The 16,716-nt window shown below is 39.4% G+C and overlaps 1 protein-coding gene across 2 annotated transcripts in view; it reads right to left on the reverse strand.

Moving 5' to 3' along the window:
- Nucleotides 1–16,716, reverse strand: part of LOC138717584 (PR domain zinc finger protein 1-like) — a 99,905-nt gene that overhangs the window by 48,019 nt on the left and 35,170 nt on the right. The window contains exon 1 of one of the 2 annotated variants that reach the window (XM_069851109.1): nucleotides 15,774–15,828. The exons of the other annotated variant lie outside the window; for it this stretch is intronic. The gene's annotated coding sequence lies outside the window, so the exon portion shown is untranslated. Of the gene's footprint in view, nucleotides 1–15,773; nucleotides 15,829–16,716 lie in introns of those variants that run through there. 2 annotated transcript variants of the gene reach the window in all.

Genomic DNA, 16,716 nt, shown 5'->3' on the forward strand with positions numbered 1-16,716 from the left:
AAAAAGCAAAAGAGTCCATGTATGCCACGTAGCATACTTGCTGCAAAGCCTGCAGAGACAGCTCCAAGGGTGTGTCATAAAGGGCATCACTGCATCAAGACAGTGGTGCAGATACTTCAGCAGCTAAGTTAATAAGACTTACAGCTCAGAAAGGTACACAATTTTAAATCCAGGGATATACTTAAACTGCTTCTAAGGCTGCCTCAATCACTGTTCATACTCTTGAAGGCCACTGAACCTTGTTCCATTATGCAACGCAAGCATGATCTTTCTTGCTTTCTGGCTTTGCCAAGGTTGGGAAAGGATATAGTTGTGCTCTATAAATATGTCACGGGGTAGAGGTTTTTCAGCTGAAGATTTTCACAGAACAAAACTGACCTGAGCAAGCTCAGGCAGAAGTTCTTTAGTCTGGGAAAGGCTTTTCCATCCATCACAGTGGTGGAGCAAAAAATCCTAACCTTGGTAAGACATGCCTTGTTCATTATTAAAATTATTTCTTTATGAAGTTGCCTTTCTCATCAGGAGACTGGGCTGAGTGACCAAGGAGACCTCCCTAGGCTCATTTTTTCTAGGAAATCTTCTAAGGTATTTCTAAGAAATACTACAGTGGTCTAGACATTTGGAGGCTTCCAGAAGGAAGAACTAGTAAAGCATTATGCATAAATTTTTCAGAGCAGATCCTACATAATAAAGCAAAACAGAATTTTCCATTTTTGGATAAAATTCTAGCTGACTGAGCAGTATACATGCATATGCGTGCCCATGAACACACACTATTTTCAGTATTAAGACCATCTTCAAGCAATTTCTCACTCCTATAATGCCTTCATTTTATATAAAACAGATGCATGTCTTTAGGGTAGGCTTTGACTTTTAGTCTTATATCATGAACATCTCTTTTAATTAAAACTGGAAATACAAATTCCCTTGCCTTGTTCCAAGCCTGAAGCCCACCAGCCCAAGCAGCTGTCTACAGATTCAACATCCCACATTAAGTCTGCTAGTTGAATTCAGGATCTTCAGACATGTGTAAATCAGTACAGCTCCACCGAGTTGTGCCCATTTACACCAGCCATAAAGAAGCTGAATTAGTAGTGATGTATCCTGCTTGAGTTCCTTATACAAGTCTTAAAATTCCACTGGAGATTGTTACATTAGTACTATTTAATACCTACACAGCTGATGAGAATGCCACTTTTTAAAGTCACTGCTATGTGCTGTGCTTGCTTAGTAGGATGAAGAACGACTAAATGATAAAAGCAAAAATGCTGCATGTTACAAATGGAGATTATCAAACTGCACTAGAAGTGAACTGGGTGGGGGGACACACATGACAACCTACTGAATGATCCCTAATGCGAAATAATTGACGTATCTTTCTAACTCAAATATATATATTTTTTAAAAACTCTTCCCTTTTCTTCCCATACCCACATGAAGGCGGAAGGAAGCATTTCCTTTCCCAATGATGAAAGTGATACCAAGTATTATGTTAGTATTAAGTGAACTTCCTCCCACCCATTTCTGTTGAATTAATGTCCTCTGACTCAAACGTGATTAATAAAACTGGGCTATTGAGTTCTGACAAACTAAAGCCTTGCAAGTTTATAGACACAATTGCCTCAGGCTCCCCCTGTAGCTGATCAGATAGGGTGTCTTTTCAATAGACTCAAAGAAACACATTTTCACACCTGTCAGGCCTAGATTAATATCCCTGCTAATTGCACTTTAGGAACGGCCAATTAGTTCTAGTTATAGAAGCTTTCATGGGTAAGGGGGAGAAGCAGCCTGTTATCACCATCAGGACTCATTGTTCCCCTGAAGAGATTTGTGTCCCAAACTGTGTGTGCCTCAGTGGTTTGACTGGAAGTCCTGCTGAACACCACTGTAATGATGCCCTTATCCAAGCCTCAAACTTGCTCTAATGACAATGGAGATGGCAGAAGAGGCCATGATCATAAAGGGAAAATAAACTAGTGCAAGGCTGAGATTCCGCCTAACACCCATTTTCAAGTCATAAGCGGATTGCTGAAATTTCCTAATTATCCCAATTTATTTTTTTCTATGATAAAAATCTCCTTTCTGCTCTAAAGGGATAGTACTTCATTTGTAACAAACCACTTTCTTCTGTGAGAAAAAATATGTCCAGTAATGTTGCTGAATTTGCAAAAGGAGGATAAGCAAAGTTCTGGCCTTGAAGCAGCAGCCTGAAGAGCGACAACCACAGTGCCAACACTAGCAGTGGGACACTTGAAAACAAGCCAGGGACCAAGGGTTAGTCTGGCCATTCGAACGTGACAGGAAGGCTAGTTAATAAACACCAGCTAACCCCTTCAATTACAGCAATAAATTGTTCAATTGGTTAAATGTCCACAGATTCTGCCCCAAACACTGCTGTGAACTGTTTAATTAGCAAACTCTTGCATCATTGGACAAACAGATGCTGGTGAGTGTGGGGGATGCTCGGCCCCTGAAGAGCGAGGGGCGCTGGTGCCCCGTACAGCTCAGCTCGCCTTGCAGGGCTTACCTCTGCACCACACAACCCGCAAGGTTTTAAACAGCTCTGGAGATCCTTCATTCATTGCTGCCTATTTTTCAAAACAGAATTAAGGCTCTGTGGGCCAAATATGGCTTAATCGCCATTCTTTCCCCATCAGTTTTCTGTATTTCGATAAGACGCCCAACAAATTACAGCTTCTCACCTGCCGCAAGATTAGATAGACATGAATGCGATATGGGTTACACGACACAAGAGATACCAAGTACCTGGAAACTGCATGCTGTACAAAACAGACCTGCAAATTAAAAGTCAGCAGGCCTATTTCTTGAAAATATTTAACACGCTAAATTTGGGATTATCTCACTAAGAGTTAAGACCATACAAAGCCTTGTAAAAAGACTTACTACAGAGATTACTGCTGGCTATGAAGAGTATTTAGAGTATATCCATGAAGCATATATCACCATAATATTAACAAATTCTGATACAAACAAAGTTTTTGGTAAAAGCTATGTAAAACGGATGTTTCTGGTGAATAAAGCAACAAGTTTCAGTTGATCACTGAGGATCAAGTCAGAGTTAAAGACTCAGATAAGTTGCCTTCACTAGACCTTTTATCACTTGCATGAACCACTGTTTCTACATACTCTCGTTAATAACTGAAAACCATACAGTGACGCAGGGGAAAAAAATATGTGGGTTTAAAAAATTTTATATTAATTAGATCCATTTACTAGGAATTTCACGTTTGAAAAACAACCAGCTATAGGAGGTAAGTACTATATGCTGTGTTTACAAAATGAGAAATTGCATTTCCCTGCTGAAGTTTTCTTAAAGAACTAAAACAGAGGTAAATTATCACAGCTTGGAGCAAAATACAAAAATACATACAGTGTTTGCCTGTGGAAAGTAGTAAGTCTAGCAAAAGTATTTCTTTGGAAAAGGGCATAAGGCAGAAAGTTCATTTTAGAACCAATTTTTTTTATAACATTGGGGAAATCTACCATTTTTGCATTTCTGCCTGAGAGGTTGAGCCTGGATCTTCAAAGGATCTTCAGAGCACAGATAGGCAATTCAGTTTACTGGGAGATGATGGAGTTGGACTATGTCCCATCCTCAACTTTGCAAAAATGCACAAATCCTACTGCTGGATTGAACTCAGGGTGCTTCTGGTTGAGCTTGCTGGCTCCTGGGAGTCCTCTCCTGAGTATTACCTTCTCCCAGTGAGCCACCTGGACAGCCTCAGCACTTGACTCTAGCATGAAGATTCTCCTCCAGGTACCTACCACAAAGGTCCACACCCAGGAAAACCTGTAAGGTTAGCAGTGTGTTACTGCCTCACATTTAAGGACATAAATGGTCTTATTTTATTTAGCGTGCAGAGTTATGCAAAGCAAGCTCTTAAATTTGGATTCACAGGAAGACTTCTGTTGACTTCAGTACGCACTGAGTCCATCTTGTACAGCGTATTTTGAATGCAAACTTTCATTTTTTACATTGCCAGACTCAACAGACGAAAATATGCAGCTAAGAGGCCCTTTACTGCTACCAAATTATATGAGTTACCTCATGTTTGTATGTGGTGCTTAATGTTAAAGAAAATAGCTCTTTTAAATCAGTACCATTAAAAGCTGCGTACTCACTTGGAGAGCTGAATTCAGGGTTTCACTGTCCTGCCTCAGGAGTGGACAATTTAGAACTACTCGGGTTTTTTTCGTTGTTGTTGGTTTTTTTTGTTTTTTTCTTCCGTTTTGTAGTACTAAATGAATTAACATCTCTGAAAAGTCTCGGGGTCTCAGGACAGGCTTTCAGTTGACAGCGATTAGCAGAGCCTCAATGAATTAAGCAGAATAAAGCAATTCAGGCCATTGAGAACCCACAGGGGCAGGGTAGGGAGAAACTGCAAATTAGGAAAAGAATAGAGAACACAATACCAGCACTGATGTCCTGGCACACAGGCTTTTATTCTGGAGATAGTTTACAAGCAGTTTGTAACCTTTGGACTCCAGACAGTCTGTAGAACCAACACGAGGAGGTTCAAGATTTGGTCTGAACTTTCTATCCAGCCCTGAGACTGTCAATATTTGGAAGGTACATTGGAACTCATAAAGCCTCCATAAAATGGATGTTAGTGAAGCGAAACAAAAAAGTCCTGAAACATATATTCATATAGTCACTTTAGACTTTATTACTTTAATCCAAAAAGGTATTAGGGAGATAAATATTTATAACTTTGCTATGCTTAAAAGAGGAATTTCCCAGCAAAATAGCTGATGCATTTTTCTTTAACAAACATTGCTCTTGTCCAAAAGGAGTCCAAAAACTGCCTCTTGTTCCAGACCTCTAATTTCAGAGTCACTTAAAACAATTTTGATCCATAATCTTAAGTTTTCTGCAGTTAGTAGAATAATTCATAGAAACGGTTCAAGTGTGATTTTTCTGCCTAAGAGACAAATTGACTGGAAAATTCACAAAACAAAACCATCTGTGTTTCAGGCCTGTCAATATTTCATTGATCTTTTTAAAATATCTTCACTTTTATTTCATTCACCATTATAAATCAATTATCATATCAAACCATACTTGTGCATTAATTAAGTCTATCAAGAAAAAAAATTTTTAACAAAGTAATTACAGGCTACAAGTAAAATTTTTGTTCCTTGATAGCAATTTTAAAAGACTAAATAAGAAAATATTTATGTCTATGTGTTTTATTTTGTGAATGAAAGATTCTTGAAATAATCATGTGCTCTAGAGGCTTTCATGACATGTTAACTAGGAAACTGACATTTAATATTAACATAATTGACAGCTTTTGAGCAACAAAAGTCAAAGGAAGTATACTGTTAATAAGCAACACAAAAATAAAAAAAGGAAGTTATCTTTTCATTCACTCATCATTTTGTTTCTTGTCACATGTTTAATGCTCTAAATTACGTCAGGAACGTTGTTGAATTAAATATACTTACACCAGTAAAAGGATAACATAAACGAAGAGGGAGCTGAATGCCTAAAAATGTGTTAACAAAGAATTTTTATCTGTCAATAAAAATACCTTAAATGCATCAAATTCTAAACTCTGTCCTGAACAGAAGCTTCTATTGTGAACAGTAGATGCTATACAGTTATAAATCCACTATTTCAATCAAAGCTAACTATCTAATTTGTTTTTAGGGGAAGGTCACTTAATTCATCAAGGGAGGAAAAGTTAGTCCGTAAAAATAATCACACTGAGACAATTCCTGAAGTACTCACTATATCTGCTACTAGCCATGGTCAAAAAACTATAATACCAACTTATTCTGCCCATAACTATGAAAAACCAAAATACATTGATTTTGCTCTAGATGCGCTTTTGAAGCCTTTCTCTCCTAGTTCTCATTTTCTACATGTAGGAATGAATAATTTGCTTATGCTCAACAAAAGCCTACTTTTCTTATTTCAAATGTGTAGAGGGGATTTGTGTTTGCCATATTAAAAATAATGACACAATCACAACTCAACCAGTATCACCATTTTGCTAAAAGTTCAAGAATTGTTCAGATTCGAGGTACTAACTCAACACATTTATTAGCCAAGATGATTAATCAAGCTGACCTGACCATGCAGTGCTATCAATTCAAGACCTGTGCTTGAGTAAGAGGTCTCTCCCATATATAAAATGTAAATCTTTGCCTTGGTAAAAGTTCAGAGAACAATATTGTTATCCCATATGACAAACCATTTCCACAAATTTTTCAAAGCCCCCAACATATAAGCAAGATCCACAGAGTTTTGACTCACCTGATCTACTAGGTTTTTGCCTTCTACAGAAAGCTCAAAGTTTCAGCACTATCTTGCCCCTTCTTTCACCGTACAGAATATCTCCACACAGTAACCTCCTGCGTAAAGCATGATCTCGTCTAGTTCTCTCCCCTTTCTCAAAGCATGAAAGCAAAGTTACACCAACTTCCTGAGAAGCTTTATACTGCATCAAGCACCTGCTCAGACAACAATCTGTTAAAAAATCAAAGTAACAGCTGAGTTGAGGTCAGCCACCCTGCGAACTTCAGGACATACTGGGAAATCCCACTACCCTCATCCCTCCTGTCTTTATTTGAAAATAGCAGCTCTAGTAACGCGATGCCTTCCTTCCCTTCCCTGTTTGAGCAGGCAGTGAAAGCTGTCCTGCTGTCTTCTACTCTTATGAAGAAAACATTAGTCTCCAACCTGCACTATGCCTGTCTGCAGAAATAAGACAACTCATCCCACACTGATGGTGTTTGTTTAAGGAGCACAGGTCCAACAGAGCTGGTTAACCATTAGCTAGCACTGATATAGGTCGTATTACAGTCACTATGCATACTTGTTAAGGTATCCCTACATGAAGTTTAGCTTAAGAGGAGCACTTGGGTCAGTCTTCTCTAAGCACTGCTAAAGGGTAACACCAACTACCCTAATACAGAACACCATGATGCATGGTGAGCCAAACTTGGGTACAAGCTCCACGTTTGTAGAAGCAATAGTTGTCAAATACTTCAGTTACACAACTCAAACGTTTATTATTGACACCAAAAGCTGCTCAGAAGGAATTTACAGGCACTAAAAACTCATACTAGATGTTTGCATCTAGAATTATTAACAAACGTCCTTAAGACCAGTTCCCCTACATTCATCCACAAGCTGCTCAACTCTGAAGGCTGAAAACTGCAGGTGTCTTCCTAAAAACAGTGAAAATTTTTTTTTTTCCAGGGTCTCCCAAGTTACTCATGGTGGTCAGAAAACTATTCAGTGCTGCAATTATTTTGTATTACCCTAAGTCTTGACAAAAACTTTTGCTGCAATGATAGTCTGTCATGTCACTCAAATTATTTTGTCAAGCCAAAAGCACAAGACTTTTATTACAAAATCATCTAGAAGGCACAAGCAAGAGCACCGTGCTGGGCATCATGTAAACACATACAAAGAAACCTCACCACCTCAAAGGGAGTGCAATCAGATAGAGAAAGGAAAGACAAAATGAAAGAAGGGAAATGGCATTAACTGCACTTCACAGGACAGAGTATGTATCAAGCCTTCGAAAGGCTAAGCCCCTTCTCCTTCAACTTTAGACTTAGCACGGCAGCTATTATTGCTATAGGGCTTCTTATGTATGCCAGGGCTCGCCAAGGCCACGACTGAAGCAAAAGGGCTTGTCAGTCTCCAGTAACTCAGTCTAAAACAGGTGTAGGAACTGAACGCACAACTCTCCTCTGTCCTACCTGCAATTTTAACAATTCCAGCTTTACCCCATTTTTACACCTATACACTCTTCTTCTTGTGACAGTTGGTTCTACCCTGCTCTTCGTTTATATTAATTCAAGATCCAAATCTAGTGCCTAGCTTTCCAATCTTTGTAGCACAAATAAGATTAATTTTTAATTTTAAGGCCCTGATTCAGCAAAACATTCAACTACATCTTAATTCTATCCCTATTCAGTAAAGTACTTAAGTATTTGCTTAATTCTCATTTACTCCGCTGAGACTTGAACATGTGCTTAAAGATAAGCCTCTTCTTAAGTACTTTGCTGAACTAGGGCCTAAACTGTGACCTATGAGCCAGGAAGAAAAGAAAAAAATAGATCAATAATGTCCAGTGTTATTTCCTCACAAATATTAGGCTAGCTGAAAGGAAAGGATGAAGAACAAATAAAAATAAAAAATCACTGATTTAAGTAAGCACACACAGTTAGTACAGTTGCTTTATGGGAAATCTTATGAAATCCTAATAAGAAATACCTCTTTAAATTTCCTTCTTTTTCCGCCATTTATATCTACAAACATGCATTATAACAATGTGTTTAGCCAACTGCTCACTTTTAGTTACACGACTGGAATCTTGGAAGTTTTTCAAGTTAGATGCCTGACAATTTTATACATAAAATATAGAGCAGAATCTAATTTAATGAGTACAGTGGAGTAGAGTTCAGTTTTATTGTTCTCTTGAACCAAAAATAATGAAGAAATTGGGAAGATACCAGGGAAGGGAACCCATAGTAAAAGCAAGAAAAAAAAAATACTCTCCTACTCAACTAGGAAGAAACTGCTGAGTTAATCATCATCAACAGAGACCAAGCAGACACTATGTAATAATTCCCTAGCAAAAAGGTCTCGTTGTGGGTGGATCCCTTGGCCAGCATGGAAGTAATACAAAATCAGAATCAAAAAGGCCTTGGCAGGTAGAAGAAAATGTGCCTAAATATCTAAGCTCAGGCTTATCTAGCAGAGAAGGAAAAATACTCTACCATTTTTTAAAAAACAAATATATTTGTTAGTGGCTTATTTTCTTAAGCATTTGCCTGCCCTACCCGCCTACCCATATGACCCTGAATCATTCCATAAAGCATACTTCTCCAATGGTAAGATTCTAAACCAACCAAATACACCCTTTTTACTTCGGGTTCAGTGTTCAAACTAAAGCTAACTTGCCTGTTTTGAGGACATCTGTATCAATTCAACTGAACCGGCCAGAAAAGTTCAGGAAGTTATAAGTAAGGCAAAATATCTGCAGACAAAATGTGTTTGAATCCCCTTCTCTGGAGGTATTCTAAACCCTCTAGACACGTTACTGTGCAGCCTGCTCTAGGTGAACCTGCTTTAGCAGGGGGGTTGGATTAGATGATCTCCAGAGGTCCCTTACAACCCCAACCATTTTGTGATTCGGTAAAACAGTGATTCTATTTCTTCCAACAGTCATCTCTATTGTTCCTCTGGCAAAAACTTTGGATGAACCCAAGTACTGGATATTGGATACATACCGCTAAACTGCAGAAAGATGTCACATGTGTGCCCACAGAAGCCTTCCACCCTCAGAGAAACCAGCCCATTAGCATTTTGCCAGGAGAAGGGTCCTTTTCACAAATAAAGACCAAACACTTAAGTGTCACTGGAAGTTCTTCTGTTGGCATGTCTTTCACATGAGCTGCTACTGCACTTCCTTCAGCAACTGTTGTTCCTCTGTAGCTGGGGTCACTGTCTTCATCTACCTTTTTATTTCTAGCAAACAGGAATGCTATTCTAATCTTTGCAGTTCCTAACTCACATGTATGCTTAACTTTGTGCACTGTGAATGGTTCTGCTGAAGCCTGAATTACAGTATCTAAAACTAAAACATATGCTGAAGCGCCTGCAGGATTTGGACCTAAAAACCTGAGCATTTACTAGCTATTACCCTTTTGATGGATCCATCCCACTAGAACGATGGATAAAAGTGTTTATAACAAAACCTTTGAAGATGAGAGATACTCCAGAAGTACATGTGTGGGGTAGAGGAAGTGGAAAGGGCTAGAGTCACAGATTGCATTGACTGCCCTGATGTTTACCATAGAAACCACACATCATTATTAGCAGCTGTAGGATTAAGAAGCCAATGTGGTTGAGGAGGTTCCTCATATTTTGGAAGAGCACAGCCAGAGAGCAGACGGTGCAGTTCCTCAGCTCCCACCTTAGTTCAGTCCTCGAAAGGAAGAAGACGCACATGGACATACCATTCCTTGGAAAGCTCTGCTGCAGTAATACCCGTGCTCACTGCCAGCATGCACAGCCGCCTCTGTCAACGTGGCCTTTGTCTCTCTCCTGCCCCTTCAGCAGTGGTCATGGCCAACGGCTAAGACAAGAGGATGGCAAAGGGATGAAAAATGTTTAATGTGTGTTCCTGTTGTCAGAAGGGTGGAAAAGGTCACCTGGTGCTCCCCTTCAATCATACGTAGAGCCAGGTATCTGCCATCCCCTCCTGAGCTGCCAGGCTGTGGAGGTATGAAATATATTCCAACAAAAAGAAACTGGATCACTTGCCTGGGGGAGCCACAACGTTTATTCTGATGACAATGAAAGACGGCTTTGATCACCACAGCGGCCATACATCTCTGAATGCAGACGGCAAGTCCACCTCAACACAGTTAAAACGTGTGTACTGGCCTCTTTCCTCCCACCAGGCTGGATGTCAGGCTAATCAGTTTGATCTGACAGATTTTAATTAAATTAATTAAGGCCTTTCTGAATGGACTTGATTAGTGTTCCATAGAGGAATCCCTCATGAAAAGAAACCCTGTCAAGGAAGGCACTAATATTACAATGAAGTTTCTTGAGTTGTTATTGGATTTTTTACACCATTAATAGAAGTATTTTATAAACAAATAGTGTATGATGGTTTTTGAAGCCTGTCACCCAATTATATTAAATTAACAATAGCTTTTCACAAATAAACAGAAGATTTTCATGTCCCCATTGAAGCAATTTTGTTTCTACGCTGTTATTGCAAATCCAGCATTTCAAATACAACTACTTCTTCTGATTTAAACAGAAATACACAAAATCAAGATGCAAACCAACCCTGATCACTTCCAGTTAGCCTTCTCAGAGTGGCCTCTTGTACAAATATTGGAAATTCAGCACGTGTAGAAACGGGGTGTTGCTAACACTGTGAGAGGCCACTTTGTTCCCCACATTGGTTTGTGCATGAACAAAGACCATTTTTGTTCCACAGGATTTGCCTGAGATTGTGTTGGCATCGTTTTGAAAGGGTTCAGTATGGTCAAAACCCCTTCTTGACTGCAGAGATGCAACAGCATGGTCGATTTGAAAGGCATCATACTGCTTCCCATACCACACTTGTGATCTGCAAAAGCACTAATGCTGGAAATCCGCTGGTGCTGGTAAATGGCTAGCAGTGGTCACAGCCACACTGTCTGCAAGAGATGTCCCACTGTCGCACACAGGTACAGCTCATGCATACTAAGTGTTGAATGGCTGTGCTTCAGAAGGCTATCAAAAAGTGACATTAAATCGCAAGTTTACAAATAGAAGAGCTCAATATACTGTATTTACAGTAAAGGCTTGACTAGAACATAGCCATAAAATGCAGGTAGTTATGGCTAGTTTAAATTAAATGTACTTGGAAAAGTAAACTCACCTCTAGATCTTTATGAGGAGGGACCTCATAGCAGTGTATTGCTTCCTCACAAGGAGGAGGAGCTTATCTCTTCTCTGTGGTGACCAATGATAGGACCCGAGGGAATCACAGAAACATGTGCCAGGGATGTTTAGGTTGGATATTAGAAAAGGGTCCTTCACTCAGAGGGTGGTGGAGCACTGGAACAGGCTCCCCAGGGAAGTAGTCATGGTGCCAAGCCTAACAATATTCAAGAAGCATTTGGACAATGCCCACAGACATATAGTGTAAATTTTGGGGTTGTCCTAGGTCGGGATAGGAGATGGACTCGATGATCCTTGTGGGTCCCTTCAAACTCAGGTTATTCTGTGATTCTGTGTTCTTTTTTAAATTTTTCCTTGTACTCCAGACAGAATGTAGGCTTCCGTACCCACTTTTCGTATCTCCTGTTTGTCTCCTGTTTCACTTCGTAGTTTTAGTTTAATAGTAAATGAAGCTTCTCAAGAGTTGCACAGGGTTTTGAATTCAGCCTGAGAGGAAGTAGCAGTGATGTTGTTGCGAGTGAAAGGATACTAGGAGCTCAGGTGCTGAAAAGACACTACTTCATCTACCAATGCTTTCTTTTCCTCTGAAGCCAGAGTGGTCATTCAAAACACTTGATCCTGAAGTGTCACACGATGGCAAAACCTACAAATTTGTTTCTGACACAGGCCGAATAGGGGAAGGAAATTCTGAAGTGGGAAGATACTGCATTTGGAATGGAAATCAAAACGAAGGAGAAAGAAGCAATGGGAAAAGGATAGAAAAAGGAGGCAAAAAGGGTGTAACAGTGACCTGGAGGGAGAAGATTAAAACATAAGGTACTCTGAGGGACAAAGTGAATGAGATAAAACAAAAGGTAAGGCTGATGTCCTCCAAAGAAAGAAAACATACTGAAAAGGAGAAAATAGTGTTAACAGGCACTTACTTTATAAAATAAGAAAGAGGAAACAAGAAAAAGAAAAGCCCATTATAAATTTTATTTCATGCCCCTCTCTTTTTTTTTTTACCATTTTATTTTCAACATATCTGTTATGCTATGCATCTCACAATAAAATCCCATACTTTTCTAAGTTGGTGCCCATTTACTATAGTGTTCAAATAAACAAAAGCTATTTCAGCTTATATGCTGGCTAGTCTGAATGCAGCATACCCCAAAGCATTTTCTGGTGCTATTATGATTGGAGTCTCATGGTTTTCTGATGTTCAAATTCACTTATTCTGAGCTTGAGCCAATAACTAAAGTCTTCTCATTGTACTGAGATTAGATTTACATGTCAAAGAACAAATTCCACTCTCAAAAACATACCTGGCTCTAGCATCTGTTGCAGTTTTATTCTCACAATCACACTCAGACAAGAAATATAAATTGGCTAGAGTGTAATTCTGTCTAGTAATTTCAGCAGAAACATCTATTTTGAGACTTTTTGGGCTATTTTATAAATGCTTCGAGGGAAGAAGGAAGATAAACTAAGAGTGATATATTTGCCTTTGCGAGAAACAAACCCGGGCTTTGTTTAATGAATTTTACAAAAAAAAAAGCTAGGTTACAATAAAAAGAGACACATGCAGGAAGAAAAAAGAATTCAGTTTGACTGACCTTCAAGTTCCCTCTACTCTTTCATTAACTGTCCACTGAGGTGATCCCTGGCCAAATACGGGCAATTCAGAGCCTGTCATAGAATTACAAGATGAATTAGGGACTGCTGCCACAAATTTACAGCTACCAAGGCCTCGGCTGATTAAATTTTCCCAGACTTGAAAGTAATTTCACTGGAAACACTCTTAATGTGGCCCCAAGATCAGCATCACGACAAATGAGGAAGGGGAGTAACACTTTTCCCTTCAAATTATAAGGTGATTTTTTTTGTCCTGTGTGACTTGTAAGCAAATAGACATAATTTAAGCCAGTGTAATATGAAGTGCCAGTCTAACATGGATTGTTTGCATCCTAAAAAACTTCCTGGAAATATCTCAGTTTTCAATTCCCTTAAGGAAAGGTGACTCCTGTATCATCTTTTGACTAAGAGCTTATTAAACAACTTCAGTTATCACACTAAACAATTCCTGACTCATCCCAAAATCAATTGAAAAGCTAATGTAGCTGAAACCATACACAGATACGCTCACTACAGGTGAGTAACTTCACATGCATGAGCAGTGTCACTGCACTTAGTGGCATAACTCATGTGCATAACTATTTGCAATACCAGGGCCTCAGATTGTAAACTCACTGAAGCAGAAACCAGATCTTATCTGCCTGTAAAGCACCTGGCAGTGCACCTATCTTTGCCACTACATAAATTAATTATAATTAGCATCTGAGTTTTGTCAGCTCCAGCATTCTCCTCTAACCTCAAACACCAAATTTCTCCCAGAGTCATGTTTGTGCACAGCAGCTAATAATACGTATGTGGATATGTAACTATCCTGGGATTTAATGTAGAATTGTTTCAAAAATTTCAATACAAGATGAACATGTACACGACACCCGAAATGCTTACAAGGTCTGAGGTCTGGGTGGGGCAAGGGAAAACTTTAAAGGTAAAAAATATACTGAATTGAAATCCTGAAACACTTTGACCTTTAAACAGAACCTTCCTCCCCTCCTGATATTTAAGATAAGTTCAGCAAACAAAATTTCACCCTGAGTTTGACACATAACCTGCTAAATTACTGAAGAAATAAACCAACACTTTTTCCTTCAACAAATCTCAACATAATTTTAGGGGACAGACAGACCCCCACTTCTTGTAACTACTGGTGATGGTTTCTACATGCAAGCTTATTATATACGAGTAAAGCGCTCTCAGATTTTAATAGGAAACACAAACTTAGAAAGACAAAACCAGTTGTGAAATAGAAGCTCGAAGATAAGAAACTCCGAACAAGATGACTTTTGGCCATCTGAAGAGAAGAATAGTCATCTTCCTTAATCATTTCAGAGTGATTGCTTCAGTTTGGTAATCTCACATTTCAATAGGTTTTTACTGCTGAACCTACAGAACTGGGGAGGGAGGGAGGAGGGGACTGGAAGTGCCGATCAGTTCACTCAACCCTTTTGGTGCAACTCAGCTAACATTTTTAGAAAGTTCTCCATCTTTTCCGTCAGAACACTAGCTGATTTCATTTCCAATGGCAAAATACCCAGCCATGAGCAAGTAAGTCAAGAGGGGGAAAAAAAGGCAATCTAGCATTCCACAGTTTTGTTTTGGTTTTGTTTTTTTCTCAGGAAACAAAAAGAAAAACTAAATTGAAGGGAACATTTCCATTGTTGATGACTTGCTGTTACACAAATCTGACTCCCAGACAGCAGCTGGCTTTGATGCATGTATGAGTATTCAGTGCCCCTCTTTTTCCTGCCTCTGCTTTCTCCTTCAACAGGCACAAAATACTCCAGTGAGCAGTGAAAGCTACTGTGTGGTCACCAGACCTAAACTAAACTGAAATGGGGAAAACCAAACACAAACAATCAAAAATAAAATAAAGAAGTAGACTCATCATGCATTAATTTAGGTAAGACAGAAATCCAAACTTACTGACCACATGCCAACAAAGACATTAATTTTCACTGAAGTCATGAAGCCTCCGATTAAATTACGTATTACACAAAAAGACTGCCTCATGAAAATGGAAAAAAAAAGTATCATTTTTTATTCTTGTCTGAGACCTGCTTGTATATGTATTCACATGAGAACTCATTTACCTGCTACCTCTGACACCACTGTCTAAAACATATTTTTCTTTTATTCCACAAATCACAAAAGCTTTGCAAGTCAGTTTCTGGTAACACATCTTTCTTCAAATTCCCTGATGAAATTTTATCTCCGTTTGCCATTTCTGTAGGCAGTGTGATGCCAAGTTCTATAGCGTAGAGCAATACTATTAATTCTTAAGTTTTAAGTCAGAGAAAGCAGCATACTTTTCAAGTCTATGATAAAAAAGAAGGCAATGTCAGATTAAAACTGTCACGTAAAGGATTACAGAAATAACAATGTACGATTAAAACGCAATGACAATGAAATCTAATCTACTCTGAATCTTCAGCTTTTTCCCTGCTTGTGTAGTATAATAGGAAAACTGAAAACACATATCCCACCCCAGAGACACATACACCACTTTGAATCTAATAACTATGTCCATTTGTAAAAAATAAGTGTAATTTAATTCTGAAAAGTAAGAAGTACAATTGACACTTGACTATGTAAGCACTCCATTAAGTTGTGCATCATCCTGGGGTCTACACCCACCTCAAAAAGCACCTTAGTAGCAGCTGCTTACTCACAGCTCACTCTACGCACGGAAAAGGCAAAGTGGAACCCTCACCTTGGATATAGGTCAGAACAGAAAGTGCAGTCTGCTGGCCAGTGCCTAGGGCAGGTGTGGACAAGGGCCACCCGGCCGCTTTCAGACTGAGAACCACGCCAGCAGTTCAGAGTCTTTATGAGGCGAGAAAGTAGAGCAGAAGCTAAGAGAGTACATCTTTTAAGCAGGATATTTAGGAGCCTCTGCAATCCTTTTACCAGACACACAAATGCAACCTGGCTGCCTTTTTTTTTCTTCCCCCTCCCTTCTCCACTCTAAAAATACCAAGCCTTCTCCTGAACTAGTTGGAAAGGACTTGTGAAGGGGTGGAGTAAGGGAAATCAGTGCAGCAAGTCACCTTTCAGCCACCTATGACATCAGCCTGCTGCCCTGATTCCTTCATTAATACCTTTGAGCTGAAAACAATGGGCCTGCCATTAAGCACCACACAGTTCGAGATAAGAAAGCCCTAAGCAGATAATAATCGGTGCATTTAGCTGGATTTCAAACATTCAGCTGCTTAATCATTTCTTCCTCACTGCATGCTACCCAAACACACGGGGAATGCTTTGGATGCCTTGGGCTAAGGAAGAAGGAGCTGGGGTGTGGGGAAGAGAGGAGAGAACAGAGCCACAGGATGGGGATTGGGGGAGAAAGAGGGATTTCATTGGCAATCCTCTCCCTGGGAAATGAAAACATTTCTTAATTGCCATTAGGGAAATAGGTTAAATACAGGCTTGGTAAGCTGCTAAGGGCTGGCTAACAGATTAGAGTGGATGGCTGTTGAAGTACACTCATTTCCATTATATGACAGCGCAGGGAATTTTTATTTTCTTAATAGACTTCAAAGACTGTTCCTGTCAGGCACTGGGTGTGAGACTGCTAGTTAGATTTTAACTAGTCACCTTCCAGCTGACAAAACGAGGGCCAGTTCTTTGGCCCTGAAGTGACTGCTTTACTGCTT

The sequence above is a fragment of the Phaenicophaeus curvirostris genome, chromosome 2 (genome assembly GCF_032191515.1).
Source record: "Phaenicophaeus curvirostris isolate KB17595 chromosome 2, BPBGC_Pcur_1.0, whole genome shotgun sequence".
NCBI classification, from domain to species: Eukaryota; Metazoa; Chordata; class Aves; order Cuculiformes; family Cuculidae; genus Phaenicophaeus; species Phaenicophaeus curvirostris.